General features: G+C 36.1%; 1 protein-coding gene across 4 annotated transcripts in view; it reads left to right on the forward strand.

The window, feature by feature from the left end:
• Nucleotides 1–27,947, forward strand: part of LOC102236503 (signal-induced proliferation-associated 1-like protein 1) — a 74,410-nt gene that overhangs the window by 4,515 nt on the left and 41,948 nt on the right. For 3 of the 4 annotated variants that reach the window (XM_014471070.2, XM_023347644.1, XM_023347643.1), the window contains exon 2: nucleotides 18,328–18,389. The exons of the other annotated variant lie outside the window; for it this stretch is intronic. The gene's annotated coding sequence lies outside the window, so the exon portion shown is untranslated. The remainder of the gene's footprint in view (nucleotides 1–18,327; nucleotides 18,390–27,947) is intronic. 4 annotated transcript variants of the gene reach the window in all.

The following is a 27,947-nucleotide window of genomic DNA, read 5'->3' on the forward strand; positions in this document are numbered from 1 at the left end:
AAGCTAGGTAATGTTGTTGAAATTCCTACCAACTGTCTCGCCATCTGTTTCCAAGCAGAGAGCTTCAAATTTCTGTCGTGGTGTATGACTAAAAGGATGTTGCTACTGTTGGCTGCCTGTGATGGTATTTGTGAAAGAAGTGCTGTTCTCACCCGTTTGTGATTGTTAATTGCTATTGTCTCATGTTAACATTTAACATTTATTCTACACATTTTTACAGCATTGGAAAACATTAAGAATGAAAACATGTCTTTTGATGCACTTTCTTTTGAGTGTTCATGCATTTATTTTCTTATCAGATTCAAAAGTATTACTTTCATCAAGGAACCTGCATACACTTTTTAACATTTTTAAACAGTCTTATATGGTCAGTGTTGCATTTGATTGTTAGATAAAGACAAAGTTTTGCGTTCTGTGGAAAAAACCCCAGAAATCGACTAAAAACAGTATCACCCAGCGAAACCTTGATCAAGACATCTCTTTCCAAAATATAACATATTACAGTTTTATCCCCAAGAGGTAAGAATAAGGAACACTGTAGATGTTAGCTTATGAGATAGTCCTAAGATAGTTTCTGCTGTGTATGTATTAATACATAATAAGGTATATTAGGGTTATAGTCGTTTTTAGGGGAGTTCTCAAGTATTAGAGATTTCAGCTATTTTTGAGCCAATTGATCCCTAACCTCCTCAAAGTCAAGATTTAGCACTCAACAGTTTATTACTAAATGTTTGCTGCTGTTTAAGGACTAAATAATACATTCATCCTTCATTAGTCAAAGCTGAATCAAGTAACTGACAATCTAGTGATATAAAGCAAACCAGTTCTGTACTTTTTATGCATGTGGATATTTACAAAGTTGATGCACTGATGACTTTGATTTACTTAATTTTTCAGGCAAAACTGAACATTTCAGAATAACAGCAGACTTATTATGTGATTTAATCTGTATTGCACAATATATGAACACAACAATCTAAAGTATTTCTCAAAGAATGCATTTCTTTGGTTGCTGCAATGAATTTACCAACTAATGGCCGCTATTGTTATTTTTTTTTTTTAAATCTACCTTCCTTTTGAAAAGACTGGCAACTATTTGCTCTGCTGGGTTGATTCCCTGCTTGTCCTCAGGTCACTGTACTAGTTTATATATTGATGATTAAGGGAAGAGAGAAAGATGGGTAGTGGTAGGTAGGTCTCATAGTATGATGTTTAATTTTTAAAGCAAACATTCACTTTCACCTTTCTCTTTCTAACACGTGGAGATAAAATTAGCCTATTCTCTGCACACAAGCTGAATTAAAGTGCATCTATTTCTGGAAAATATTGCAGTTTGCGAACACTTTTGTTGCTGGAGCTAGAGACTTTGTGGAAAATGTTTTCACGCCTTTTGTTTTTTACTTTAAAATACCGTCAAGCATTTCTGTGGGTGAAAGTTTCTCCGGCTGGCGCTCTAAGCAACCAAGGAGGACATCACACCCATGCTTCAAGATCAAAACACAGAGAGCTACACCAAGAAAAAGTGGCAGCTGACTTCAGCAGTTTGTCTACTGAGTGGCAGAGGGGACAAAGAGCAGCACGGCAGCTGACAGGGACATGAGTGTGACTGAAAGGGGAAGTAGCATCCCTTAAAATGTCCCTGGGCTGCCATGAAGTATTATCTGACTTTGTGAGAAATATTGCAAAATCTGAGTGGGAAAAACGACAACTGAAACAAACCAGGAGAAAATACACCCTGTCTTGTTCCGTCATGCCAAACAGTGTGGACGTTCTCAGCATACTGAGGTGACTCATGGAGGTTTTAACTTTATCCCAGCCTTGAAACTGATTGATTACTTATCTGGTAATTGACATCAAATGTAACTCTTGAGTTCTCCCCCTGGGCTGTTCTCCCCGCCTTACTAAGACTCAACAAACCAAACGGATAATCTTGTGGCTGGTTGAGGTTTCTGGTGATGTCGCTTGGGGAGGGTTAGGAGACTGGATCAAAGATTTTACACAGGCGTGTGGGTTGTTGCTTTATACATCTGTCAAAACAAGAACTCTCCGCTGCTGGCAAACGCTCACCATCCGAGGAACAGCTTTGAAGTAAACCTTTTACTTTCATGCTTCAGTCGACTAGCTTTATTTAATTACTATAGTTGGGATAGAGTTCTTAATCTTTTCCTGTAATCTCAACAGGAAATTATCGACATCCCTGAATACCTACACGTTCTTCCAGAGTCCCAGACGTCCTTTTTACTTGATGAAACCTCAACTATTGTTAGTTTCTCGTCTTTTGAAAGAAACAGAAAACTTTTGTTGGCCTCTGATAAAACACATACGATTACTTTGCAAAGATGCTTTCAAATCCAACTTATTTTTGTGACGTTTAGTTTATGCATAGATAAGAAGTTACAGATTTTTTAACTTTCAGAAAAGAGCCCCTATGTAAACTAATTTGTCCAAGAATGTTGGGTAAAGACTTTGCTCTTTTTTGTCTGCGGACTTATAGTGGCTGTCTACACTTTACCAAATCACATGTGGCAGGTATTATTTTCAGAATGCCAGCTGAAAGATGAGGCTGGTTGCCTACCAAAGGCATCGTTTTGTGAACAGAACATCATTCAAGGACGAGAGAGCCTAATAATTGAAGACATCTTGCTTGGATTTGTCAGTTCCAAGGAGGTCCTGCTTTGTGCCATGGTTCATAAAACGCATAAATCTCATTTTATTTATTGAGAGCTGCAACAGCTTTTGGCGGAACCTTCACCAGTCTTCCTGCTTTGCAGATCCATGAGCAAACTGAGGGATCCTGCTGAGAGCGGTCAATCTGCCTCTCACTACTTTTATGGCACTAACATTCCAGGCTGCAGGAAGCCAGAACTGTTCTGTTGGTCAGGATATTTCAATCTCCATCAGGTGAAAAACAAAAACGCTGAAGCTGAATTGAACAAAAATTTGTCCATGAGTAATATTTTTGAGAAGAAGCAAGGATTCTTTTTCATTTTGTTAAGGTTTTTATGACAGTTCACGTCAAATGATAAGATGATTTTTTTTTCTATAGCAAAAATAAAAACCATAACTCCTGTGGATCAGTCAGAGATTTTCTGAAACCTTTTCATATTTTAAGTGATTTTGGTAAGTTTTAATGATGGGGCTCTATAGCTTTTATTTTCAATTTTGTAAAAGATTTTTCCACTTTTTCCGTTTTCTATTTTTCAGAATTGCATTTTTGTTGCACTTAAACTATATTTATTAAGACTAAAATGTGTGTAATTATGTAGTAAATGAAAAATAATTCAATATATTAATAGCCAAAGAGGTTGGCATTAAACAAACCTCTCTGTTAATGTTTGGCAGAACACTGAGTGCTTTTGAAAGATATTTAATATTTTCAAAAAAAGAAAATATTTAAAATATTTTTTGTTCTAGTAGCTACGCAGAAAAAAAGTCTGAGCTATCATCTACCCTATAACTGTGCTTAGTAAGATTTAAATGGTCATGTTACACTTGATTGCAGATACATTTCAACAGGATTGGGGTTTTTGTTTCACCTTTGATTATAAATTTTAAACATAAACAGACAAGCCTACTTTAGGACAGATAATAAAACATGATAGGTTTAACCTATTGACAAACTCAGGGTAAAAAAAAAATTTGGTTTACAACATCTGACTAGCAGGTGAGAGAAACGGAAACTGAAACAGGAAAAAGATGCTCAGTCACTGTATAACATTTCGCGCTGGTTTGTTGCAACCTTTCAGCTATCTTTCCAAGAAATAATATTTTGACTTCTTGGGAAATGTCCTTGGCTGCTACTGTTGCGTTTCATATTTCAGGGCTTTTTATAGTGCAAATGTTATGTGGTATCATTCGCTTACTAGATTCATTTCATCTCGTTTTCAGCTGAGCCTCAGGTCTGCATTCACACACAGAGGAATGTGTGATGGTGTTGTGTGTACACAATGGGGATGACCTCACCGTTTTCATCTTTGTTGGAGCTCAGCATGCTGTAAAACAATGAAATCTGTGTGCCCCACTTCCCACCCTGCTCCTTCTTAAAGGGTACCTGTCCTCACCACAGAGTTGTACATTTACTTCCTGGTTTAGAAAGGTTCTTAAAATGTTTACTGAACTAGTTAATGATTATTTGAACAAGTGCGATTTGGAGTGTTTTGTTTCAAAGACTGACGCAGCAGAGAAACAACCTCCACCTGCTGTCCTAACTGTGGTGACCTTTGAGTAGGTGAGAACAAGAACTTTTGCTTTGATCGTAAAAACTTGAAAGTATCTAGATCCTTAATATGTATGTTAACACAGCCCTTTTAGATCGCTGGACTTTGGAAACCCCAGGTCTATATTTCAGTTCCGTTAGGCTTTTCCCCCCTTTTTTTTTGGCTCATTTTGCTTCTGCTTGGTTTTTTGGCACAGAAAAAACAAAAAACAACTAATTTGTAGATGCACCACCTACTAATGCTCATAAATTCATGCCCAGTTATAGATACTACAGTAATATGTAGTTATGTTTCTTTTTTTAAAAATAAATTTCACATTAACCGATATTAGTATTTTCTTGTGGTTATATCAAATCAAATTGTTTTGCTAATTGTTGATTGGCAGGAATATTCGTTTTTAAGATGACACATTTTTATAGCAATTCCCTTTGCATAATATAAACTAGAAGTGCATGCTAGAATTTGATATCAGTGGCAACAAATAAACATTTTACTCTCTCCTCTCATCTATCATTGCAATTCTAAAGATTTTTTTGTGACCTTTTTAATACTTTGGGAAATTCAGTGGATCCCCACTTCTAAGAGTGGCAATGAGGAAGACCAAAGATGTTAGCTTCTGTGGTAGTGCTACGATGGTTTCCACTGTGCATTTTAATGTATATTCAGGTATATTTTGTGGTTGTACTGTTAAATGGAAGAATGTTTTTAGAAGGAATCTCACGTAGATTTCAGCCATTAGCAAGCGGTTATGGTCGCTCACCCCTGTAAATACCACTGTAGTATATTTAGTCTAACAAATAGGTTGAATATCTTATTTGCATGCAAAATGTGAATTTCTGACACTTGAACTACATTATAAACAGTCTTTTACAATATTCTTATTAAACACATATTTGTGATATATTCCAGCCTTTATATTAGATGTGACTAATCTATCCACTGGAAACATTCGCTTACATTTAAGACAAGGAAAATGTTTTGCTGCCTGAAAAATAACCAGAAAATATTCAGAACACAATTAACTTTTCCACTTTTTGCTACTGTAGGATAATAAGGTGTACATATTCTGATTAGGGACCCATTGTAACAGTTAATAGCACCTTTTAAAATGATAATCCTCTCAACAAAATTTCATATTTTGAGTTGGTCTCCCACGTGGTCTGATTTGTTGCCATTTTGTGTTCCCGTATTAGTCAAGGTTGTAGAAAGAAAACAAAGTTGTTTGTTTCCATGATGTTGAACTGATATAACAGTGTATGACTTTGAACATTAAGAAATTTGAGTTTTTGACACAGCTCTTTGTCAAAACGGTCATTTTCGTAGTTAATATTGCATTCCAAAAATCTTTCCTCCGTGTTGCATCTGCCTCCTATAGATCTCACCCTGTCATCATGAGCTGATCTTGGTATGCTGCTTAATCACCCAGACCGAGTGGGCCGCTTTGTGCCGTTCATGCCGCAAATGGTCACTGGAGCAGATTTACCTCGTAGCGCTTTGATCCATTTTAGTAGCCTTTAATGCCTCCATCGGGTCTCGTCCATGGCAGAGAGAAAGGCTTGATGTGTGGTTTGTGGATGTTGATGGTTTTCATTAACTGCCTCATCAGAGGAGAGTTTTTTTGCTCTGATGGTATTTTCTAATGACGGCAGACTTTTGTGGAAGGGAAAGCTTATTGATTGAGGCCCCACCGGGTGGTTTTTAATAAAACGACTGTCAGTAGCCCTTTAACATTTCTGCATGCACTTGATCATAAAAAGCTGCTTTTGAAGCAATGTAACAATGAATGTACTCACTTCAGCTTACATTTCATAACATCTGTGTTTTGTAGTCTTACCACTGACATGCAGGGTGCAAAGAATAATTGCATTCCTTCCATAAAGAAATGCATTGAATATTGTATAGCTTTGCAAATGAAGTGTGTGCCTGTGTTAGAGATCATACAGTCACTAAAGCTATAATAGGTTCTAAGACGACTTGAATAGGATGATTGTAGTTGAACATCACAGTCTGTACCAGAGATGAGAAAAGTATCTAGAGGGTAGTTGCTCAAAGCGCCATTGCTTCCTGACATGGGATTCAATAAGGAAATGTTGCCAGGCAACTGGTACTATTCCACTTTTGGGTACTATTGCTTGGTAACAAAATAGATTTTTAGAATAATGGCAGAATCAGTATTAGAAATGATTATGGTTTAATGTACTTATCAGTAGTGTACAGAGTTTAAATCTGGATATGTAGTGCCATGTAATGAGAACCTAACAATGTGTAAATACGGGAATAAGAAGCCACTTTCCTGTTCTTGTATAACATGATTTTTAATAAGCACTCCCTTTGTGCTCAAGCATCATTTTGAAGTTTTCTTGTTCAATTATTCTCTGCACATCCCCACAAGTTTTATCTATTTGAGCACACTTGTCTCTCAATGCACCTATCCTTTCAAATAGCCAATGGTGCACAAGAGGGAGGTGGAGTAGGAGGAGAGAGAGATGGTGTGAACAAGGCCTGCGGGGGTGGTGCTGGGTTACATAATATCAGATGAACCCAGCTGCGTTCTGTTGTTTAGCCCATGGGTGAAGGAGTGCCAGCCAAGCTGACTGATGTGTCCACCTGTGCTCGTCAGAATATGATCTGGATTAGAGTATAGGTCAATGAGCGGATTTACATGGACCGCAACGATCACGTGTAGTCAGCCAAACGAGCAGAGCTTGAAACCACAGTGCCGACTTTGCTCCTCCAGCACTCTGTTGCTATGGCGGCACAGTTGTTGTGTTGTCAGAAACCTTGGGGTTTAATGATGATGCAGGATTCTAACAACAGTAATTAGAAGCTGTTTTTCCTTTCCTTCTTTCTTTTTAACATAATAAATTCTCATGTTGGCACATTCTTGTGCACACAGCTTCATCAAAAGTGGAGCAATGAGCCAACAAGAAACGCCTTTTTCAGACTGTTCTATAGAAAACAATTGTTTGTAGATGTGGCTGCCATTACAAACAATTTAAATTAGCATCATTCACAAGGTTTCTCCCAGAAAACTTGCTAAGCCCGGTGGTTGGATTCTAGGGCAGTCATTCATCCAGCGACTTCTCAAGTTTTTGAGTGAAAATGTTTTAGTTTTTGTTGACAGGAAATTTTAAAATATGACTTGATAATTTTGTGTTATTGACCGATTGCAAGATTAATACCTGAACACCAACTATAAAGTCTTAAAAAATGCAAACATTTTTAAAAGACTTAAATAAGTAAGTAATGCTTAGCCTGGTGGGGGGCACAAGTAAAGCCTGGTGGCCTGCCAGGCTTATAATACACTGGGGTGGGGGGTGATTTAATAATGCTGGACACAAGACTATGGGTTTATGATTTTAGAGAATTAGTTTTTTTTATTTAAAAAAAATTCAGTGCCTTCAGTTTCCAAAAATGGTCAGTAAATGACTTCATGGCCAGTAGACCAGTTTCTGTGTAAAAAACTTTGACTGGATTATCTCTGGTTTGGCTGTCCTCACAATAAAATCTAAAGGGAAGACAGAGGACCTATCAAAGAAGCCTCTGGCACTGCTGTTAAAGTCCCAACAGGAACTCCTTTCTTTTGTTTTGCTTTCATTGACATTATTCCAGCTTTAATCATCTTTGGTTCAACTAAAAAAAAAAAAGGTCAGCTGTAATTTAGTAGACAGCAGCAGGTGCTTTCCCACTTTTCTTTTCAAAATATGTACTATTTTCCACCTGCTACTAACTTCAAACACTTTTAACTTTGAAAATAGTAAAATACGTGACAATAAAAGAGTCCGTTTTAATACTGAAAGAGTGGTGACTGTGTGGGAGGGTGGGAAAGGTGAAGCCCAAGAATATTCAGCCCTCGCACTTAATTGTTTTATTTTTCCAAGAAAAGCCCCAAATGCCGGTAGTCAAGCAACAGCCTGACCCTTTCTTTGGGTTTGAGCTCTGGGGCTGAGGGCACTGCTCAGAAACCATAGCAGTAACCCTTTTATTCAAAGAGGCTTTCACTTTGGGAGGTGCACACCATCACATCTGTCAAAGTGTCATGGAGCTTGCTGTCTGCAGCATTAATCCTACTGCCCTCTCATCTTTTTAAAAGCAGCGTTTATCGAGGAACCCCTCCATACTCTTTTCTCACGACCATTAAGCATGCACATGTCAATCTTCCTCAGCATCTTTTGCTCAGATGGTTTATATAGCATTTTGCCACTTGACTGGCAAGGCCTAAATAATTCAAGTATGCACTGTATATTTAGTTGTAGAGCTGCTATTTATATGAAATGTTTTTTTCACACAAGCACACATGATTTACAAATTTCTAAAAATAGTGATTTTTTTTAACCCCACTTTCCTGCTGCTTGTCAAAACATAGACGGCAATAATATTTTTATTAGCTCAGCATCAAAATTGACATTTGAAATAACAGAAACGAGCAACGCTTCCATTTGAATTTAGTGACCAATTGTTTGCTTTTTTTTATTTAAATTTTTTTTTTACCTGCCTCTTGTGATTTTATCCAATACTGATTTCCCTTTAAGATTTAAAATCAGCATTTAATCTTTATTCTAGCCAGTTATTAATAATGACAATGTTTTTTTTCATACCATTTTCTCAAAAATAAAATGAGAAAATGAAGGATCAATGCAGCCTTAAAATTTTACTTTAGCCATTTACACGTTTAGCATGGCTAGTTTGATGAAAACAGAAATTTTTCTTTGTCTTCACCTTAACTCTGAAATTTCCAAAATGTCACCATTTCAAATCCATAACTTTCCTTTGAAAGCTCAAAAGAGAACATTGATGCCTTCTGTTTAGCCTTCCTATTCTCTGCGGAAACTCTGGTGTTTTCTCTCTCCTGCAGCCTGAATGAACCACTCACTTCTTCCACAGTGGAGTTGAAAATTTTCAGTTTCAAATATAACGAATGAATGAAGATCAACCAGGTTTTATTATTGCAGGAAACATTAGCCTATAAAACAGTAATTTCCTGTTGGTTAGACCTTGAAAACTTGTTCTTCCTTTTGTATACAGTTGTCGCCTCACCTTCTTTTAAATTGTTTAGTTAACTCAAACTGTCCTCGTGCAAAACTTGCCCAGTTTTCTTTTTGTCTCAGCCTGTAATGATACTACCGGGTAGTTTGTTGTGCTGACACGCCAAACGGTTTGAAAGCACCAGACAAAGAGAAGAGAGAGCGAGAACAAGACACTGAGCTAATTGCTATAAGTATAGGGATTGTGTTTTCAGATGTCGGGTTTAAAAGCGCTTGTGCACACATTCTTCACACGTCCCTCTCTTATTTACCTTGAGCTGAAAGCATTTGTTTGAGAACTGTTGTTGTTGGATTGTAAAGTGGTATATTTCTAGCTAACACTATACTCCAGAAATACCAGTTGTATGCATGATCCTATACTTGTGGTGCAGCTAGAAATTGGGTAACTGCAGAGATTACATTACAGGTGCAGAAATGTGCTCTGGTTTAGAAAGTGGCATTTTTGTTGCTACTAAAAGAGCGTATTTTGGATTCATTAAGAGCTGTAAAATTTTATCAAATCACCATACAAATCAGTTTTGCATGCTGATTACATATTTGGTCTGTTAGATTAACTTTCCTTGCCCTGTGCTCATACTTAATGTATATTATAAGTGAATGAGATGCTAAAACTCTTAGTGTGGTATTAATGACTTTGTGAGAAAGAAAAGATAAGTTTTCTGATATAGTTAAGCAAGTTTCTCATTGTACAGCTAGCAAAGTTTGCAGGGTGACTGATAGTCGTGCAAAATATGTATTGTGGATTTTGAATGTTGGCATAGTTTATGTATATTAGTGGTGAGACTCAATTAAAATGTTGTAATGAGTTAATTGAAGGTTCTGTAATGAATCATATATAAACAAAATAAGCAACATTTTCAATTCAACCCCCCATGAACCAAGAAAAGCAGCTTCGTAGTCCATTCCTGTTGCTTGTGCATCAGATTTACAGGTGTACCGGAAACACAATATTAATGTTCCGGCTCGGGACTCTAGCACGTTTAACCCCTCGTCCCCCCAAAAAAGCAATAAATTTGCTTGTTAATATCTATGTCTATGCAATTACTCAGAATTAAATTACAATCTCCGTCCCAATGTATAGGTAGAATAGATCATACTTGAAATTGGCAAGGTGTTTTAAGAAGAGAAAAACCCCATCTTTTTATTAGGTTGCTCTTCTACTCCATATCACCTTGGAGATCTTGTCCCAGGCTAGACAAGAGCCAAAGAGCCCTTATTGCAACCTGGCACTGCTACTTCTGTTACTGCTGTGGTTTATGGTGTGAACTGTTGTAAAGAAAATAAAATGGAAAGCTGCAGTTTCTTTTGGTTTTTTTTTTTTTTCTTTTTCTTTTGGTATAAGGCTCTTGTGGACTCCAGTTTTATTAGGTCTGAGGCTTGATATGTGGGAACTGTGATTTATAGCTTTCATTATCAAGTTTTTACCACACGGTTGGATCCCAACAGGGTCCCCACAGACCAGCTGACTCTCAAAATAGCAGTTGAGGTTTTCACTTTAACAAACTGTGGTTAGACAGAGGTGCTGAAAAGCAGAGACTCTTCTGTGGTGAAGCTTTGATCACAGAGACTAAATGGTAATGCTTTGAAATGTCTACATCAGGTGCAGGTAGCTTATGGAAATCAGCCTTCATGGACGGGCACTTGGCACACGGAAGCGGACACACACTTCACAGAAAGCTGTAATCTTTGATATTTGTGCCGTTTGCCTCTTCGGTGGAAGCTGAACATACTGTACATCTTAGAGTTGAGATGGGGGAAGTAGAGAGAAGAGAAAAGAGTTTCCAGATGAACTTGTGAACTCAGATTTCGACTTATTTATATCTTTAGCATTTACTTTTTCCACCATCTGTCTTGGTGTCTATCTGTAGCAGTTTCTTTGATGAAATATTTTGTGTAAGTGTTTATCCTACATATATATTTTTTTTATATATATTACTTAGCCACAAATCATCTTAATTGAACTAAATCTGGTGTTGATGCTGCTGATAAAGTCTCTTTTGGATTTGATAGACATTTTTAAATGAATCCTTTTGAAGTTCCTGACTAAGCTAAACTCCTTTGCTAGGCTAATTTATCAAAAGCCACAGAATATTTCATGTGCACGGTTTGGAAACCTTCTTTACAGGCTGTGAAACTGCATTTTCCACATTTACTTGGTTTTCACTTCCTCTGTGTCTTACGTGACCTGCACTACATTCTCTGTCTAGACAGCTGCTGATGTGCTGGGGAACTGCGCAGAGTCCAGTTTAAAGATTGATTACGTTTTTTGATTTTTTTTTTTTTTTTTTTGAAGTAGGACAACTCTGTGTTCTTGTCCACGTAGAATCAGGGCAGAAATATTTTACAAGATGGATTAATAATTTGTCAGTCTAGTTTTAGCCTTGCATTTAGCAAAGCAATTTGCATGTAAACACAAACAGAATCAGGATGTAGGATTTTTGAAGCCCAAAGCTGTACATCTATTTCTATATGACTTGAATTATTGAGAGAGCCACACTGACAGTCAAATGTTTTTCATTTAATTTCCCATTGGTTTAGGCCGCAGTTATAAGACACCAAGGTGAGATGCCAATATTATCAACGTTAACAATAGCCTTTGAATGCTGCTACAGTCTAAAACACATTGGTTCCTCCTTTCTGTTTCTCATTCTTCTCTCTCTCTGCCCTGCTTGTAGATTTCAGCACTAGTGTGATTTACAGTCATAGCAGATGATCTGCTACTTGGTCATGCTTTTCCTACATGCCACATTTTCTCAATTCTCCTCTGTGCAGATGATTCCCAGGCTTCTCTGGAACACACACACACATTTGTTTTTTATTAATATTTGTCGTCTTTTCCATGTCGTTTTAAGTAATATTTGACGTTATCACAAGTTTACACCTTCTAAATTTTTTGAAAGCTTGTATTATTCTGTCATCTTTTGTAAGAAGACGGGTTTAGTGGTTGTAAACGTACTCTGAAATTTAAAACTTATGTGTCCCTTGGGTGAACTTCAAAATATTCTTTGGCTTGTCGATTAATACTGAATGCCAACGCAAGCAAGAGTTGGTCTGGATTTTGTGAACACCAGCTGCAGTTAAAACATGTCTAATCCAAGCTCCACTTTTGAAAAGGTTTAACCACCAAACGAATTTGATACAGTGACTCTCTGCCAGCCCGTGTTCCTGTTTTCCAGAATGTGAGGGAAGAAAACTGCGACTTATGGCTGAGGAATGTGAAGAGCAGACAGCTGAGACTTAGCAGAGATAGGGAGCCGTGCCTAAAATAATGAATTTGGGCTGAAAGTGGGCAGAAAGTGAAGCTAGGTGGCAGAGGAACAAAGCTGCTCCTGCTGTCTTGAAATGGCTTTGAAAAGGGGATCTGCAGAGATTTTGATGCACCGTGAGTTTTCCGATCCCCCCCCTCCAGAAACCTTCACGGGGCTTTCCACATTACACTCTCTTCCTCCCTCTGTATAGTGACGGCTTTCTCCCTGCTTCTGTAATGAGGCTCATTCTTTACGTATGGGTTATTAGGTTGGTATTTTTATGGGTTATTTAATAAAAGGTGTTGATTTTACACCTTTGTACTGGAACTGTTCTTTTCACAGTCTTGGCATTTGTAAATCATTGACAGCCGAGCTTTGGAGTTCAAGCAGAGGTTGAGTAGGTAACATGGGAATCTCTTGAAAGGTGATAATTACTCTTTTTTGCTCAAATGTTTCCCATCTAGACAGGAAGTGAGAACCTAATCACACTCATAGCAAGAATTGTGCATGTGTTTTATTAGATATGTAAGAAAAATTCAAGTGTATTTCAGTGGTTCCTGATTTTTAAAAAAAATAAAGTTTCTTTTACTAAAAATGTAAAAGCCAGTAGTCTAGAACAGCAATAGTCCATTGTCTGATTCACAGCAGGAATTATTTTTCTTAATGTCAGAATAGGAAGGACTGTTTCTGTGCGAAAGGCATTTCATATCTTGTCTATTTCCTACTAGGTGTCAGTCTGTGTTTAAGAAGCTGGTATAACCAATAAATATCTCGTGCAACAATTGACTCAGCTTTTCATTGCATGCTAAAGAAATCTTTTAAAATGATTGGAAACAAATATTCCCCGCTACCGCTTTGTACAAGGTTTGTCTTACCGAATCAGTGGATGATCCCATGAATATCAGGGATCGTCTGATCGTATGCTGGGAAGAAAAGCATTTAAATTTTCTTCTGCTTTCTTGTTCATCCTGCCAGACATCTGGACATTGTCCGCTTTATGACCTTTTTTATAAGCCAAGGCTCTATATGAATCCAAAAAATAGATGATTTGTGTCAAGCTGCTTCCTAGGTAATTGTATATAAAAATAACTTTTTAAAAAATGAAGTAAGATGAGCTTTCCAAACCAACTTTGCAAATTTGTTAAAACCCCCCCAAAAAACCTCCTTGTTAAATTATCAGTCTACTTTGATTTACTAAATATATCTGGACAACTTATCTTGGATACCACCTCAATAGAACATGCTCGTCTTTGACATCTTTTAACAAGTAAACCAATTCTCATGCTTTGGAACATCATTGAACCACCGTCATGATTTGCAAAAATCGAAAACATGGATCCTTCCAAGTGGCCGGTCTACTAAAATTACTCCAACAGATTATTGGCTACAATCCAAAAGTCAGCTAACGGGCAAATATGGCGTCCATGGGAGCATTCCAAGGTGAAAGCAACTGACCAAAGAGAACACAAATCTCTGCCACACATGTTGCAAATTGCATCTCGATAATCCTGAAGACTTGGGAAAATATTAAATATTATGCAGTCCAAAGCAGATCTACAGACCTACCTACCTACACTTAATGGTTCAAATAAAAACAATTGAAGGCTTTAGAGTGGCCTAGTCAAAGTTCAGATTGGTTAGGATGGCTTCTTTTCACTTAATCATCCTTTTAAAACCACTGTTTGGATTGATTAAAGTTATTCAATTTGTTTTGTCTGAAACATTTACAAGCACATATTAAAAATTAGTATCATAAAAAGTTTAATGTTTTTTGTCACTCGTTTCAGAAAATGAAACTCATATTTTATATAGAAATATTGAACTTTTTAAATTATTTGAATTGTAACAGTGTCAAAATGCAAAAATAGAAGCAAGGGAGGAAAATACTTTTTCACACTTCTTTGTTGTCGCTTTTAATAATATTTTAATGCCAAAATGCAAAAATGGAAGGCAGTGTAAAGTTGAATTTTGAAAAGGCTTTTAGATGTCTGATGTAAACAAAAGCTGGTGCTAAAGGATCTGGATAAACCTGGACTCAAGATAAACACTCTCTACCAGTACATATAAGGTTTTACTCTTCTGACATCTTTCCTCATGTCTGTCTTCCTTTATTTTTTTCTCCATCGGTCTTCATCTTTCTTCAATTTTGTCTTTTTACACTCTTGTCTTTGAAACAGACTCCAAAAATTTGTTTTTCCCAGTACAAATTTCATTAAGACTGAAACGATTCCTCGAGTGATTCGAATACCTCGAGGGATTATTAAAATTCCTCGAGAAAAATGTATCTGCCTCCGAGCTTCGTTAAGTTATATTTTATTATTTAATGCACCGTGTTCCGGCCGGGTTATTACTTGCGTTGCCCAGCGCTCTCACTTCCCCCTGAGTTGTTGACGAAAGCTAAGAGTTAGCAGCATAATGTCCAGTTTTCAAGTTTGGCCTGGGAGGATTTTCTTGATTGATGATAATGTCTAGGTCTTTGTCATTTTTCGGGGGACCAATAAGCATCCTTAAAATAACTGGCGCAATGCCTGGAGTACGGCAGCTTTTCTCCTAACTTTTCTTCAGGTTAACTTAGAAAGTGAGCTATTATTGTTACAGGTTAGTTTTTTAACCTACAGAAAAGTTATTGTTAGGGAAGCTCAAATATGAAAAATTGGACTAATGTTGATATGCGATAGTAGCCCTGCTGTTTGATTAGATTTACCAATGTTTTATCTTTTTTTTTATCCGATTACTCGATTAATCGTAAGAATAATCGATAGATTACTCGATTACTAATATATTAGTTTATAACAGCCCTAAATTTCATCAATGCAACTTTCAGGATTTCAAATGTTTTTTATATTTCATCCACTTCGCTAAATAAATGAAAAAGATTATATGGTAGCTTTGGTTTCCTAATTACGAAGAAGACTGAGATGAGAATTAGGAATCTTATCCTTGAGGTCAAAGGTCAAAAACTGAAAAATGTTCTTTTTTTACTCCTATTTTAGATGCATCAAAACTCCAACTATTTTGAGTCTACAAACTCGTAAGAAAAAAAACATACTCTTTGATACACTTTAGAGTTTAGTATTGTAATGCATAACAGCTATGCAAAAAATACTTCAATCTTATTATGCGTTAGTTATTTTGAAAAAATACAATCGACAAGTCAGACTACAAATAACCTGAAAATTTCTTTGGAGAGGCTTTCAAAACACTAATTTTCTTATTAACCTTTTAGTATAATGTGAATACCTTAACTAGAATTGGTACTTTGTGTCTGTAGTTATGACTCTTGCTGTGATCAATGTCTTTAGAGCTCACTAACAATAGTTACTATTGCTTGATAATGTTTAGATCTATTACTGCCAAGCTACAGCTTAATGAAGTTGGTGCTGTGAAAACATTGTTTGTATTGTCTAGATTGCACTGGAAATATAGAAACGAAAGGAAAAAAACCACATAAATAAACTAATCCATGGAAAAATTGGCAACATAAAGAAGAAATCAATATGATTAGTCACAGATCTTTTTAGTATACTTGGCTCAGGTTCTGGTTTTCCTCAGACCCGCATATCTGCTCCAGTTTGAACAGTTTGCTTCCTTTCAGGCAGACATGAAAGGACTATCAGCAAGCCTCATTAGGGTGAATGCCAAACTGCAGAAATGAAACGAGGTCCAAGGTCCAGGTCAGCTGTGTTCACTAATAGCGTGATGAATGGAGAGATAAAGAAGATGACTAGTTTATACTCAGAACTGGTTAAAACGACTGCTGAGTTGATGTAATAAAGTTTGACTGGAATGCTAACAGGATAACCCAGAATTTATTTTTTTTCTTTGTTTGAGCATGTTGCAAAACCCTTCACTGTTTTTTCGAATAATATTTAAAAAATTCAACACTAACCCTGCTTATTCTTCATGCTTCATAAAATAATTGGTAAAGGAAAAGGCTGACCTCATGGATTAAGCATGAAAGTTACCACATGGTGAAGTGCATTCACTGTATCATTATTATATACAAGTATGTAGAAACTGTTCCTCCTTTAGTGACTGATCATAAGAGAAAATATATCTGTTATTCTGATCAGGCTTATCAGACAACGCTAATTAAATACCACCTCTGCAGAAATCCTTTGCTGGTATCTGAATGAGTCAACAACACATGTGAATGAGCTGCCTTGTGCTGTCTCATTACAAATCGAAGTGTCTCTCTGCATCACACGCTTTCTAAATCGCTGTAAAATAACAGCAAACATATTCACTGTTTGCAGTATCATTTTCATAATAAAAGGGATAAGTGCTGTTTGAAACTATTCTTTACCATTTTGTCAATGGTATGTGCATTCTCAAATGAAAAATCTAAGATAGGATATTTACTACTTAAAGGTAGTAGGTTCACTAAATCACAATTTCTTTATGAAGTTTCTTCTAAATTACAAGTGACGTTCTTGTTCAAAATACATATCCAACCCCAAAATCTTGGACTTTAATGTGTTGGTAGTTGCATACGAGTGTAAAAATAGTTTTGTTTCCAGTAGTTTAGCAGATTCATCATGCTCAAGTGTTGCACATCTTTTTAATTTCTCAGAAGACCTTGGAATTAATTATGGATGAATTTGATTTTTTCTGATTAAACGTGAAACATTTTGCATAATTTGATTTTTGAAATTCCAACTCTCAGATATAATTCTTGAATGTAATATTAGGTTGCTTAGGTTGTGTTTGTCAAACCACAGTGGCGCGAGAATGCTGTAGCTACATTTTTTATCTATCAGAAGATTTTTAAACACCAATCGCATTTAAAGTCACGTCAAGTGGACTCACAACACCACACAGATGGAACTCATGACAAGTTTTTCTGCAGTGTGTAGAACTGGCAGCTTCCGCAGCCTTGGTCCTCCAGGAAATCCAGCCAGAGTGGAGAGGAAATTAAATATGTGTGCATCGCTGTGTATGTGTATGCCTGAAAGTCCGTGCCAGAGGATTGATTTGAGCTGTCGATGCTACACTCTTTATAGCCTTTAACTAACTGTACCATTTGTTTTAGGATTTTACTTGTCACCCACTTTTCTGACATCCATCTATAAGTGGTGGCAATGGATTATGCATGTAGATCACTTCTGTAGCTACTCTAATGGGTGTAATTCATTAGGCTAAGTCAATTAAAGCTTGTGCTTCATTACAGACATGATGATTTTTAAGGTCTTGTTAGTGTCTGTGATGGTCCTTGAACTGGAATTACTACCATGTCGAGAGAGACATTAAAATTAGCACTGTCATTTTCCCAGAGGCTTTTAGAACTCATTATAATAAAAAGGTTGCTGTAACACCTTAAAAAAAAGAAAGCTATTCTATTAATTTAAATTGAATGAATGAATACCAAATCTCAGTTTAAAATAGTGCATGAGATTCTCTCAGAAAGATGGCCAAAGCTGCTGAGTTTTCACTTTCTGCCTAGTTTCTCGTCATATTTTTTCCTGAGATTCTTGAAATTGTTCTGACAATTTTATTGCAATTGACATGTAGAATTACTGAAACTGGGCCGAATCCATTTTTGACCAGATCTTTTTCATGAGATCTTTGAAAAGTCAAAAGTAAGTAAATGTTCCAAAGATAAATGCACATAGTGGCTGGAATCATGCTTTGGTTTATTTTTTAACTTTGGAAGCTCGAATTGTTTATGTGCTCTTAACACTAGCACATTTTTTACCATGTCATTCATTTGAGGTTTTAATATTTTATTTACTGAATGAATGACTTATTTGGAGTTATAGAGTTTCAGTTTTATTACTACACATTCTTTGTGTTAAAGTCTATCTCTTTTTATTTTAGGTTTGCCATCACACTTTGAGATATTCAATGTGAATTCCTGGCTGTAGTGATAAACTGAGCTGGTGAGTATTTAACTTGCGTCACTGGAATTGGTGGGATTCTGATTCTTTGTTTTTGAAGTTAATATTAACAGGTGCTAATATATTCTAAAGATGGGAATTTTTTCTGTTGCACTTTGTCTTAAAGAGAGAGAGAGCTCAACATGAGACAAGTATTTCTTAACCTTTTATAATCTGAGCGCTATAAATTCATTTTTTGCATGTCAATAATGTATTCAGTCAGTTGGATTGAGTTTTACTGCAGTAGACACAGATCATGGCAACAGGCCACTGAGAGGGTTGGAAACATCATAATAAAGAGAAGAAAGAAATGTGTTTTTATTGTGACTGATATCTTTACCATAATATTCAACAATATTATAAGTGGCTAACCCAATAGCCTAATATCTTTTAGTCATACATAACAGGGAATGCATTTTCTCATACTTCAGTCAGTTCAATGGACACAAAGGCACAAAGTTTGTGATAGGTTTTATTGCTTTTTATCTTAAAATCCACATGCAGCAATTTAGACAAAAAATATTCTTGATTCCAAATCATTCCAAAACTTTTTACAACTGTTTTTCTTACATTTTGGTTGAACATATGTCTGACATTAGAAGGATATAAATAATAATCAAGTTGTGCACTTATAGATGAAAGTGAGGTTATTGCTGAGTAGCTCCATAGGGGGCTAAAATAATACAAAAAACTAATGGTAATAACTAAATACCAGTGACAATATATCATATAAAACAAAAACACAGACTAATTTGCTTTGAAGTGAAACTAGTGAGTAGGCGGCTCTTATCTATGAGTTTGAAACAGCATGTTTTGTTCCAGTAAATTCTTTGCTTCCCTCTCCCTCCGTATTTCTCTCGCTTCTTTTTCTTTCTCTCTCACCTCCTCCTCCAGCCAGCAATGCTGTTCACCTCCCACACAGACTGACACACACACAGATACAAAAACTGCTATCTTCACACATGTATAAGGGGGAATAAGGGAGGAGAAAAAACGAAAAACTCTAAGAAGGGTTCAAGAAAAACACCAGGGAGGAGAAGATGATGATAATGGAAATGGGAGAATGGCTTATAATTAGACAAGGATGTAACTGGAAGACAGTGGGAACAAATTAGCAGCAAAAGAGGGGTGGATAGAATACGAGGATTTTGTTTTTTAAAAAAACACTAAGATCATTTGAGCTTTGAAAAGCAAATGTACTAAATATTTCTGTATGTAGATATCCTACACAGAAATCACTTTTTGTCAAATGCAAATTGACATTTTTTGTATCTAGCTTCTGATATTACAAAAATATCAAATATAAATTTTTATTTTATTTTATTTTTTTAATCATCTGAACTTATAGGCAACAGGGAAGACATGGAGGTTTAATAAAATGCTTTACACAAGCCAGAATTTATCACCAATACATCACCAACATTTATCACCAACAACATTTTTCTTTTCAATACAAACAGACATATACAGTATAATATTTTTTTTAAATTGTATTTGCTTTTAAATGGAGACATCTTACTCCACCTATACACTAGTATATGCATATTAGGTTTAAAATTACACATACACTACACCAGACTCACAATCTAGGAACTAAATAGTCAAGAGGAGAGTGAGCGAGCCACCGTAGGTAAACACACATCTGAACATGTGCGAAGCAGTACCCAGTGTTTGTGTCCACATCTGTTCATGCGGTGAAGGTGTACGGCCTACTAAGCAAATTACTCGAGTCGTGATGGCGTTCTGCACACTCTTGGGGCACAATGTTCCCATGCAGTCCTGGTCTATCTATTCTTTTTCTACAAAGCAGTCACTTAGCAGGTTTGGTCTTTTCCAGGCAAGCATCCCAAGTCAAAGACACAAACAAAACGAGCGTCGAATTATTAAATGATTAACACTGGTGTCCAAACTTTATTTCTTTGTTGTTGTGCCTATGATAATTTGCTTCAGCACATAGTTTACTTTGCCTAGTGTTTAAGTTGACTAGTATTAGATCATGATCTTACTGTATGTGACCCACAATCCAATGCTTTTAGACTCTGAGGTCATGCACCGGTGTGGTATTGGTCATTATGCAGATCACCCATTTTCTTTACATCTCTTCAGTGTCCACTTCAAGTCAAACATATTTCTTGTACATCTGTTGACAGCGCCTTCTTACTTAAAACTATTTCAGGTGGAACACCTAAACTCATAAAGAAAAGTCCCTACCAGATATTACCTATGTGATTTACTACCCAGATAATTTAAGAAATATGTATAAAATATGTCTTTTAAGGTTGCTTTTCACTTTCTTTTTGTGATGAATGTGTTTTGGTGACTGAACATCAGCTTGTAAACAAATTGAGCTTGCTTTGATTGCTTCCATTTTTAGTCTTGATAAGGGACCGATGGGAGGTCGTACATTGCATTCCACACAGTTCCACAGTTTTATAAATAGTTAGATGTTTTATAAAAGAGTGGAACATGGCTTACTTGATGGAGTGACTAGTACTAACTTACTTTTGCGCATCTATCTCTTTCCCACTTTTGGTCGCAGCATCTCATATCCTCCCACATACTTTCACATTGAGTGAGGAATCAATCCTTCTCACTTCCATTATCTCTCTCCCTCCCTCCGTATCTCTGTCACTTGCTCTGCTACTTAATTCTGGCCATTCTGTACCAATCGAATAGCTGTGTTGTGGGCACAATTGAGTCCCACAGCAATCATACCACGTCCTCATTAGGCTCGATCTAGTGGTTCGCTTTATCCAGCTTCATCCCTTTCTTTCGGTAATTGGGCAAAAACCTTTGCCTACCTGTCAGCCGCAGTCCCAGTGCAAATGATGCAATTTATTCGACTGTGTATAGGAGTTGACAGTGGCCTCGGTGTAACCTTGGGTCAATGCTGTCCTGCAGTTTTCCAGCAAATTAGTACATCATTGTGAGTCAGATCTTACTCAGGACTGTCGCCACCTTTGCCAGCTCATGGGTAATGACTGTGGTCACCAGAGAGGGGATGCATTTGAAAAAATGAAATGTTTGAGTTCATTTATTTTTCAAACCTTTTGACAATACATGCTGACTTGTATGCTTAGTAATGCTATTTTCCTTTGTGAAATAAAACAAATAATAAATATGCAGGCATACTTGTTTGGCCAAGTGATCTTTAGAATAACTTTGCCTAATATTTTGAACACTGTGCAATTAGGTGCAATCTTCATCTACAGCCATTAGAACCAAATGTTTTCTGCTTTTCGGTTTTTCTTGTGCGTGGGTAAATCATGTCTTTATTGCAAAGGCCACAAACTGAAGATGCTCACCTCTATAGAGCTTTAAGAAAAGGCAGAAGCTGTAAATAGAAAAATACAGCATATAACATTTGTAATAAAAGAACAACCTAAAGTTGAAAGCAAAGATAAACACTGAATCAATGCACACATGTTTCTCAGTGAAAACAGGATGTGTTAGGAAAACAGAAGAGTAGTGCTAAGATACCTTAACACTTAAGCTGATTATTTTAGTAGTCTTGGAAATTCACACGTACCCAGAGTTAATTCTTTGAGGCTGACTGGCTCACCGGTGCCCTATCCGACTTGTGACTTCCTCAGAGGAAGCAGGAAGTGGCTTAGATGTGTTTCCTGTTGGAATGTGAGACAACTTCCTTGGCAAAAGTACATGCTGGCACACTACACATTATATTTATGGCTTCCTCATGGTGGCTTTTTTAGAGTACAAAAACACTTAATCACTTTTTAAAATTTGTCCTCTTAATTTTTTCTTAAAACCACCAACGTAGTTGAACACCTTTTGCAGGTGATATGATGATTGGGATTATTTTAATAAGACACCAGAGGGTAATACTCTGACTCCTTCAGCTTTTTGATTAGCATAATGTATTGCTCAGTGTGTTAACATGTATGATTTTATGTGATGGGCCAACACAAGTAGAGTATCATTGGTTAGATTAGTTTTCCACTGCACGTATTAATTTATCAGAATATGAACATACTTGGAAAACACTTCACTTTCGGTTTAGTGTTGCACAGAAACCTTTTATTTATTTTTCTTAAACTTGCCGTGTCAAAGATACCTTGAGTGATTTATGAGTGCTGGCATGAAACTTGCCCACAAAAATTGACTTCTTGTAATCACCGGAAGAACGATTTGTTTGTTTTAATTATTTTATTAGTTAAATACCTTGCATTGTAATTGTTGAATTAGTTTCCAGTTTCTATGTTTTAGACCCATCCTGTGTTCAATTAAGGCTGCAAGATGCCAATACTCAAATGTTTAACTTAAGACAACAAAGTCTGGAAATGTTTATTTTATGTTCCACCTTGAACATTTTGCGGCTTATCGTCCTCTTCGCACAGAAGACTGATCTGCTTTCGCTCTCAATCCTTCTCCCTCTGCTCATACTGCAGCCCTGTTCCAGCTCACTGTTGCCCACGCAATGCTGCGCCATTTTGGAAATCTGCAGCTCTCTCATAATGGCAATAATCAGTGGTTTTCTCTCTGCAGTTTATCCAGTTACATTTGCTTTAAGGATTTGGACTAAAAAGCATCCTAAATTGGCTATTAGAAATAAATAAGGAGTAAAGTATTATAATAGAGCTGAGCATGACAAACATAATGAACTGAGGCAGTTTTTTCTCTGGGAAAACAAGCAATTATCTGTATTTCGGTGTGTGTCTCTCCTACTGTCTTGCCTCATTTCTGAGGAGTTATGCAACATTTTGCAGAATATTAGTGGATTCAGATTTAGATTCTAAAGTGTAAAGTTCTTATATGTCAACATATTTGCTTGTACATATTAGATTGCTCTATACAATGTTTTTTTATTTAAAACAATTCAGTATATTTATTTTTTGAATTGGCTGTGTACAAGTGGAACTAATATTTTTTGTTTATGGGATCAAAGTGCTTTTTTTTTTTTTACCCAGAATTATTTTCTCTTCATCATCATGCTTCAGCACTTCCTCATCCTTTTTTCCTGCACATTTAACATCCCTTTAAAAAAACAAAAAAAACAACAACCTCTGTTCTGTTTCATTCTTTCTCTCTCTGCAGCGCATCAGCCTCCAGCCACCATGTTAATTACACCAGTTCCTTTTCTCTGTTATTCACCACTCTATTTCTGTCACCGTGACTGCTGTGCCTGCTTTTGCTACATCGCAGCTATTTGCTTAGCTCTACAGTGGTTGTTGAAATGGGGAGGGGGCGTGCACTTCTGTCCAATTCATAACAAATGGTTGTTTAGCGTCATCTGATTGGCACAGATTAGAGGGTTCATAGTGGTGGTGCGGAGGCAGCTTTCAAAGATGATCAGGTGGCTTCAGTGCTGCTGTCTGAGTAAAACACTCTGCTATTTGTCTATACTATTTTAATGACACTTTTTGCTATGAATGGATTGGGAGGAAGAGGGGCAGGGAGGGTCAAAGTTTTTGCATAAAGCCAAGTAACTTCAATTTTAACGGGCATAAAAGTTTTATATTTAATATTCTTGCTTTTAGAAGCCATAATTCTTCATCATAGTGTGAGAGTTTCATCATGAATCATCTATATTTTAGATTAGAATCCTGGGTAATGATACACTCTTATAAAAATTTTGAAAAGTTGAAATGCCATGTAATTTTCTTGGTGACTTATAAAATACTTTGAATCCAAAGTTTCTTCTAAGCTGTGTTGTAAGAGGTGAAAAGTCACATTCAGCTCAAGAGGAGATGATGCGCAAAAACGAGATACGATTTTAAATTTTTTAAGAAACCTTAGAATTCCAATTTTTCACAATTTGAATTTAAAAAATGTACAAATTAAAACTGTGTTTTTCGTAGCCTGGCTATTGCCTACAATTCACATCTTTCTTTACATCTCAGTATTGACTTTCTCCCATTGACTTGGATTTCCCTGGAAGAAATTCAACCAGGCCAGTCATCGAACAGAAGGAGAAGTTGTGAACGATGACATAAATTTTCTGCATTATTTTATAGTTGTAGTCTGCCTGTAGCTTTAGCAATGCCGAATGACGGAAGTTTTTAAATTGTTTTTAAACAAAATTTAAACAAGTTGGCACCAGAACCTCTGCTGGTCTGTTTAGGAGTCTTTTTAGTTGATGAAATGGATCTGAAACTAGTTTAGAAGTCTCTAATGTAACTAATTGAAAAAATTACACGTTTTGATGGAATATTGTTAGCGGTAGGTTGAAGCACCTCTTTATTTCTGTTATTTCATAATTTAAAAAAATATGCAGGAAAAAAAAAAGCTGAATTTTTATTATTAGATATCTAGCCACTTTTAATGGTTTCTTTTTGTTTTAACCATTCTGCTTACTGTGGTTAAGGCATGAGGAGATGTGCAGATAAAAAAAAAATCATTAGTTTAGAATATGTTTTGGATTACATCAGCAGACCTAGACAAATTAAAATTGATATAGTAGATTTTTCTTTGGGGATGTGCGTTGTGGCTAAAAACTTCAGATCATGTAACACCCGATAAGTACAGACTCACACATTGTTATGTTGGAGGAGGCAAACTGTTGCCACAATGAGACCAAAGCAGATTGTGACTCAGTTTACTAATTGCTATGTTGCTGAGCCATACTGTAAATTACCTTTTTGGAAAATAAAGAGTATAAAAAGCCCTAATGCAATCAGAAATCATTGAAAAGATTGTTGTACATGACTGAAAAAATACCTTTACAAACAGATAAATGATTTAACATCAGAAACAAATGCAAAAATAAGTCACTGTTGACTAGAGAACTAGAAAACTAGTCAACATATCATAAAATACTTCATGCTGTGATCATTCACTGAACTCAGCACAAATATTTGCCTATTTTTGTTGTTTTTTGTAAGTTATTAGGGACATCCTCATTTTCACAACACAGAAATGATAAAGCAGCAATAATTACGAGGTGACAAAGTTACATCACTGGTTTTGGCATGTAAAATACAAGCCTGAGGGAGAAAATCATTGTACCTATCCTCCAACCATGCTTTCCTCTCCCTTCTCAAAATTTCTCTGCTTACATAAATAATTGATCAGCTTGTCAAAGAAGCAATTGGCTGTATAGATCTCATGTAGCCTAGATTCTTCTGTCTGAACTATCTGATACTTGGAGCACAATGTTTAGCGTTTTAAGTTTGATTAGATATCAGTTGACAGTACCTTAACATGAACTGTGAGATTCACATAAAACAGACGAACATAGTCGTATTCAGTTGGGCTCAGAGTATTTTGTTTGCTTACTGTAGTTCTAAAACTCGTAGTTACACTTTAAAATTCACAGTTATTTTCTTATCTTCAGTTTTCTGTGTTTATATTATAAACTAAACTGCAGCTAGATTAAAAGAAGACATGTAGCTGCCTGTCTATCACAGCAAATTTCACACAGATAAAGTGTTGGTGGTAGTGTGGTTTTAGTTTTATCTCAGTTGTGTGGGAGCTGGAGCAAAATTTACACTGCTTCACTTTGGTGTCACCAAATATATTTCAGTCATACAGAGCCTGGATGAGTGATACTAAAATATTCAGCTAACACTCCAATCAGTTCTTCATGGTATGCATATTGTGTAGTGATATTGCAGTTAGCAGCTTTGGTGTGATCTGTTCAGCCTCAGTCTTCTGAAGTTGGTACAAAAATTGATATTCACTTCATTTGTCACACATTTTTCTTTAAAAACTTGTTTATTTGTAAATAAATTGATTGTGTACATCAGTGCATCGTAGAGTTACAATATCTGATTGAGACAGAATTTAGTGCGCCTCCTGTTCAACTCATTCCCTCAGTAATTTGGTAAAATGTCCCGAAACTGGTCCAAAATAACTAGCTGTAGTCCTGCTGTCTCTTGTTAGTTTCCTTTTGAATTCCTTCTGATACAGTTTGTGGAACATTTACCAACTTTGACTTATGGCACATTTACTGATTTGGAAAAACAAAAATTACACCTTATACAAAAAGAAAAGAAAATCAGCAACTGAGTTATTTCATATGTAGAAAAACCTCTGCATGGATCTCTACCAGTAAGAATTGAATATAAATGCTGAAGTTAAAATGTTTTTTATTTTATTTTCTACCTCTGTTATGCTAACTGTTTGGATTTTAGGGATAAAAATCTATAAATATACACAATTGTTTTTCTTTTTATTCAGACAAGAAATCCAGACACCTTCAAACAAAGGTGCACCACTTTTTAACTCATTTATGTAAGTTTTAAAAAAAAAAAACTTCTAAAACTAACATTTATGTCAATATATATAAAATAAAAGGAGTAGGTCTTGATACACCACAAGCAACAATAACAGCAATTCAATTGTAAACTGGGTTTTGAAAAATGACTCACAAATGGAAATGAGATGTTGCATATTTGTGAGTCAGAGCTTCAAAAACATCTGTTGGCTAATGAGACAGTTAAAAGCTGCTGCTGAAATGGAGGTGTGATGCAAAGTGGACATATGGACTGATGGCTCTGGTGCAAAGCACATCCTGCCCCTAGCTGCTGTTTAAAATATGCACAGAGAAAGCTTGATGCAATAATAAATGTTTTATAACTTATATAAAGCAGTTTTGTGAGTTTAAATTTACTACCTTTCAAAGACACTGCTTGGACCTGCATACACAGGCGCACAAACACCTCTCCTCACTTAAATCTTTGCTTTATTTCTCCTGCCACTACTTCCATAGGTTGGTTGTATTAGCAGAAATAATAAAGAAAACAATATCCACAATTCCACATTTGAAGGAAAGACAGCAGCCAAATTCAGAGCTCTCAACCCCCCTCACATTTCACTGAGGCATAACATGGACCCCACCTCACTGTCAAAGTCTGCAGAGGGAAGGGGAAAAAAACAACAAATCATGTTTTTCTTTGCACACAATTATAATTTCTCTGTGGAAGTCTTTGAGCTGAAACCACAAATCGGACATCCTGCTGCCTACCAGTTTTCAAAGAGAATTAGGTTTGAGTCTTTCTTTTATTAATTTAATTAAAATTTTATTCTTTGTTTTTTTACTTCTCTCTACTTGTTCTCCCCCATTGTGTCTTTGCTTCTTTACGCTGTCAGATGAAAAGTTGTCTGTCTTTTAAATGAGTTTAAATTTAGAAACAAGAACAGAGCTTTTACATTTAAGCACAATAACAACATATTACTTTTCCTGCAACATTTTGCTCATAATACCATATATAACTGTTTGTAATCTGTATTTGAAACTATCTCTTTGAAAACACTTGTATATACTAAGGCATTGTTTTTGTCATAATTTATTTAAAGTTAGAGGATTGTCTGCTTCTGGAAAACTTACAACTGTTCCACATTTTTACTTAAACGGTTATGTTCTCGATGGCGTCTCGATTGGCTAAAAATCTTATTTTTATTGCAAAAGTCTATTGTAATATTGAGAAAAATGTTGCTGTGATCTAACAGTGACCTTAAGAGATAATGAGAAAATCATAGTTTGTCACATTTACAGCTAACAGGGGAAAGTTTGGGCAAATATCTAGTGGATTTTTGCACATCATCGTATTTATACAGCAGAAATTAAGAGGGATGATGTGTGGTACTGGTTTGTTCTTA

The sequence above is a fragment of the Xiphophorus maculatus genome, chromosome 15 (assembly GCF_002775205.1).
Source record: "Xiphophorus maculatus strain JP 163 A chromosome 15, X_maculatus-5.0-male, whole genome shotgun sequence".
Lineage (NCBI taxonomy): Eukaryota > Metazoa > Chordata > Actinopteri > Cyprinodontiformes > Poeciliidae > Xiphophorus > Xiphophorus maculatus.